Genomic DNA, 6000 nt, shown 5'->3' with positions numbered 1-6000 from the left:
CTATCCTCTCTCTCTGTATATATATGTATCTATCCTCTCTCTCTCTGTATATAGATGTATCTATCCTCTCTCTCTCTGTATATAGATGTATCTATCCTCTCTCTCTCTCTGTATATAGATGTATCTATCCCCTCTCTCTCTGTATATAGATGTATCTATCCTCTCTCTCTGTATATAGATGTATCTATCCCTCTCTCTCTGTATATAGATGTATCTATCCCCTCTCTCTCTCTGTATATAGATGTATCTATCCCCTCTCTCTCTGTATATAGATGTATCTATCCCCTCTCTCTCTGTATATAGATGTATCTATCCCCTCTCTCTCTCTGTATATAGATGTATCTATCCCCTCTCTCTCTCTGTATATAGATGTATCTATCCCCTCTCTCTCTGTATATAGATGTATCTATCCCCTCTCTGTATATAGATGTATCTATCCTCTCTCTCTCTGTATATAGATGTATCTATCCTCTCTCTCTGTATATAGATGTATCTATCCCCTCTCTCTGTATATAGATGTATCTATCCTCTCTCTCTCTGTATATAGATGTATCTATCCCCTCTCTCTGTATATAGATGTATCTATCCCCTCTCTCTGTATATAGATGTATCTATCCTCTCTCTCTGTATATAGATGTATCTATCCCCTCTCTCTCTGTATATAGATGTATCTATCCCCTCTCTCTCTCTGTATATAGATGTATCTATCCTCTCTCTCTCTGTATATAGATGTATCTATCCCCTCTCTCTGTGTATATAGATGTATCTATCCTCTCTCTCTCTGTATATAGATGTATCTATCCTCTCTCTCTGTATATAGATGTATCTATCCTCTCTCTCTGTATATAGATGTATCTATCCCCTCTCTCTCTCTGTATATAGATGTATCTATCCCTCTCTCTCTCTGTATATAGATGTATCTATCCTCTCTCTCTCTGTATATAGATGTATCTATCCTCTCTCTCTCTGTATATAGATGTATCTATCCCTCTCTCTCTTGTATATAGATGTATCTATCCCTCTCTCTCTCTGTATATAGATGTATCTATCCTCTCTCTCTCTGTATATAGATGTATCTATCCCCTCTCTCTCTCTGTATATAGATGTATCTATCCCCTCTCTCTCTCTGTATATAGATGTATCTATCCCCTCTCTCTCTCTGTATATAGATGTATCTATCCTCTCTCTCTCTGTATATAGATGTATCTATCCCCTCTCTGTATATAGATGTATCTATCCTCTCTCTCTCTGTATATAGATGTATCTATCCCCTCTCTCTGTATATAGATGTATCTATCCCCTCTCTCTCTGTATATAGATGTATCTATCCTCTCTCTCTCTGTATATAGATGTATCTATCCTCTCTCTCTCTGTATATAGATGTATCTATCCTCTCTCTGTATATAGATGTATCTATCCCCTCTCTCTCTGTATATAGATGTATCTATCCTCTCTCTCTGTATATAGATGTATCTATCCTCTCTCTCTGTATATAGATGTATCTATCCTCTCTCTCTGTATATAGATGTATCTATCCTCTCTCTCTCTGTATATAGATGTATCTATCCCTCTCTCTCTCTGTATATAGATGTATCTATCCTCTCTCTCTCTGTATATAGATGTATCTATCCTCTCTCTCTCTGTATATAGATGTATCTATCCTCTCTCTCTCTGTATATAGATGTATCTATCCCCTCTCTCTCTGTATATAGATGTATCTATCCCCTCTCTCTCTGTATATAGATGTATCTATCCTCTCTCTCTGTATATAGATGTATCTATCCTCTCTCTCTCTGTATATAGATGTATCTATCCTCTCTCTCTCTGTATATAGATGTATCTATCCCTCTCTCTCTGTATATAGATGTATCTATCCTCTCTCTCTCTGTATATAGATGTATCTATCCTCTCTCTCTGTATATAGATGTATCTATCCCCTCTCTCTCTGTATATAGATGTATCTATCCCCTCTCTCTCTGTATATAGATGTATCTATCCTCTCTCTCTCTGTATATAGATGTATCTATCCTCTCTCTCTCTGTATATAGATGTATCTATCCTCTCTCTCTCTGTATATAGATGTATCTATCCCCTCTCTCTCTCTGTATATAGATGTATCTATCCCTCTCTCTCTCTGTATATAGATGTATCTATCCTCTCTTCTCTGTATATAGATGTATCTATCCTCTCTCTCTGTATATAGATGTATCTATCCTCTCTCTCTCTGTATATAGATGTATCTATCCTCTCTCTCTCTGTATATAGATGTATCTATCCTCTCTCTCTCTGTATATAGATGTATCTATCCTCTCTCTCTCTGTATATAGATGTATCTATCCTCTCTCTCTCTCTGTATATAGATGTATCTATCCTCTCTCTCTCTGTATATAGATGTATCTATCCTCTCTCTCTCTGTATATAGATGTATCTATCCCCTCTCTCTCTGTATATAGATGTATCTATCCCCTCTCTCTCTCTGTATATAGATGTATCTATCCCCTCTCTGTATATAGATGTATCTATCCCCTCTCTCTCTCTGTATATAGATGTATCTATCCTCTCTCTCTGTATATAGATGTATCTATCCTCTCTCTCTGTATATAGATGTATCTATCCTCTCTCTCTCTGTATATAGATGTATCTATCCCTCTCTCTCTCTGTATATAGATGTATCTATCCCCTCTCTCTCTCTGTATATAGATGTATCTATCCCTCTCTCTCTCTGTATATAGATGTATCTATCCCCTCTCTCTGTATATAGATGTATCTATCCCTCTCTCTCTCTGTATATAGATGTATCTATCCTCTCTCTCTGTATATAGATGTATCTATCCTCTCTCTCTCTGTATATAGATGTATCTATCCCCTCTCTCTCTGTATATAGATGTATCTATCCTCTCTCTCTGTATATAGATGTATCTATCCTCTCTCTCTGTATATAGATGTATCTATCCTCTCTCTCTGTATATAGATGTATCTATCCTCTCTCTCTCTGTATATAGATGTATCTATCCCCTCTCTCTCTCTGTATATAGATGTATCTATCCTCTCTCTCTGTATATAGATGTATCTATCCTCTCTCTCTGTATATAGATGTATCTATCCTCTCTCTCTCTGTATATAGATGTATCTATCCTCTCTCTCTCTGTATATAGATGTATCTATCCCCTCTCTCTCTCTGTATATAGATGTATCAATCCCTCTCTCTCTCTGTATATAGATGTATCTATCCTCTCTCTCTCTGTATATAGATGTATCTATCCTCTCTCTCTCTGTATATAGATGTATCTATCCCTCTCTCTCTCTGTATATAGATGTATCTATCCCCTCTCTCTCTCTGTATATAGATGTATCTATCCTCTCTCTCTGTATATAGATGTATCTATCCTCTCTCTCTCTGTATATAGATGTATCTATCCTCTCTCTCTCTGTATATAGATGTATCTATCCTCTCTCTCTCTGTATATAGATGTATCTATCCTCTCTCTCTCTGTATATAGATGTATCTATCCTCTCTCTCTCTGTATATAGATGTATCTATCCTCTCTCTCTCTCTGTATATAGATGTATCTATCCTCTCTCTCTCTGTATATAGATGTATCTATCCTCTCTCTCTCTGTATATAGATGTATCTATCCTCTCTCTCTGTATATAGATGTATCTATCCTCTCTCTCTCTGTATATAGATGTATCTATCCCCTCTCTCTCTGTATATAGATGTATCTATCCTCTCTCTCTCTGTATATAGATGTATCTATCCTCTCTCTCTCTGTATATAGATGTATCTATCCTCTCTCTCTCTGTATATAGATGTATCTATCCTCTCTCTCTCTCTGTATATAGATGTATCTATCCTCTCTCTCTGTATATAGATGTATCTATCCTCTCTCTCTCTGTATATAGATGTATCTATCCCCTCTCTCTCTGTATATAGATGTATCTATCCTCTCTCTCTCTGTATATAGATGTATCTATCCTCTCTCTCTCTGTATATAGATGTATCTATCCTCTCTCTCTCTGTATATAGATGTATCTATCCTCTCTCTCTCTGTATATAGATGTATCTATCCTCTCTCTCTCTCTCTGTATATAGATGTATCTATCCTCTCTCTCTCTGTATATAGATGTATCTATCCTCTCTCTCTCTCTGTATATAGATGTATCTATCCTCTCTCTCTCTCTGTATATAGATGTATCTATCCTCTCTCTCTGTATATAGATGTATCTATCCTCTCTCTCTGTATATAGATGTATCTATCCTCTCTCTCTCTGTATATAGATGTATCTATCCTCTCTCTCTCTCTGTATATAGATGTATCTATCCTCTCTCTCTCTGTATATAGATGTATCTATCCTCTCTCTCTGTATATAGATGTATCTATCCCCTCTCTCTCTCTGTATATAGATGTATCTATCCTCTCTCTCTCTGTATATAGATGTATCTATCCTCTCTCTCTCTGTATATAGATGTATCTATCCTCTCTCTCTCTGTATATAGATGTATCTATCCTCTCTCTCTCTGTATATAGATGTATCTATCCTCTCTCTCTCTGTATATAGATGTATCTATCCTCTCTCTCTCTGTATATAGATGTATCTATCCTCTCTCTCTCTCTGTATATAGATGTATCTATCCTCTCTCTCTGTATATAGATGTATCTATCCTCACTCTCTGTATATAGATGTATCTATCCCCTCTCTCTCTCTGTATATAGATGTATCTATCCTCTCTCTCTCTCTGTATATAGATGTATCTATCCTCTCTCTCTCTCTGTATATAGATGTATCTATCCTCTCTCTCTCTGTATATAGATGTATCTATCCCCTCTCTCTCTCTGTATATAGATGTATCTATCCCCTCTCTCTCTGTATATAGATGTATCTATCCTCTCTCTGTATATAGATGTATCTATCCTCTCTCTCTCTCTGTATATAGATGTATCTATCCCCTCTCTCTCTCTGTATATAGATGTATCTATCCTCTCTCTCTCTCTGTATATAGATGTATCTATCCCCTCTCTCTCTCTCTGTATATAGATGTATCTATCCCCTCTCTCTCTCTCTCTGTATATAGATGTATCTATCCTCTCTCTCTGTATATAGATGTATCTATCCTCACTCTCTGTATATAGATGTATCTATCCCTCTCTCTCTCTGTATATAGATGTATCTATCCTCTCTCTCTCTGTATATAGATGTATCTATCCCCTCTCTCTCTCTGTATATAGATGTATCTATCCTCTCTCTCTCTGTATATAGATGTATCTATCCCCTCTCTCTCTGTATATAGATGTATCTATCCCCTCTCTCTCTCTGTATATAGATGTATCTATCCCCTCTCTCTCTCTGTATATAGATGTATCTATCCCCTCTCTCTCTGTATATAGATGTATCTATCCTCTCTCTCTCTCTGTATATAGATGTATCTATCCTCTCTCTCTCTCTGTATATAGATGTATCTATCCTCTCTCTCTCTGTATATAGATGTATCTATCCTCTCTCTCTCTGTATATAGATGTATCTATCCCCTCTCTCTCTGTATATAGATGTATCTATCCTCTCTCTCTGTATATAGATGTATCTATCCTCTCTCTCTCTGTATATAGATGTATCTATCCTCTCTCTCTCTGTATATAGATGTATCTATCCTCTCTCTCTCTGTATATAGATGTATCTATCCCCTCTCTCTCTGTATATAGATGTATCTATCCTCTCTCTCTCTCTTTATATAGATGTATCTATCCCCTCTCTCTCTGTATATAGATGTATCTATCCCCTCTCTCTCTGTATATAGATGTATCTATCCTCTCTCTCTCTGTATATAGATGTATCTATCCCCTCTCTCTCTGTATATAGATGTATCTATCCTCTCTCTCTGTATATAGATGTATCTATCCTCTCTCTCTGTATATAGATGTATCTATCCTCTCTCTCTCTCTCTCTCTGTATATAGATGTATCTATCCTCTCTCTCTGTATATAGATGTATCTATCCCCTCTC

The sequence above is a fragment of the Engystomops pustulosus genome, chromosome 4, assembly GCF_040894005.1.
Source record: "Engystomops pustulosus chromosome 4, aEngPut4.maternal, whole genome shotgun sequence".
Taxonomy (NCBI): domain Eukaryota; kingdom Metazoa; phylum Chordata; class Amphibia; order Anura; family Leptodactylidae; genus Engystomops; species Engystomops pustulosus.
Note: the sequence above shows the minus strand (reverse complement) of the source record.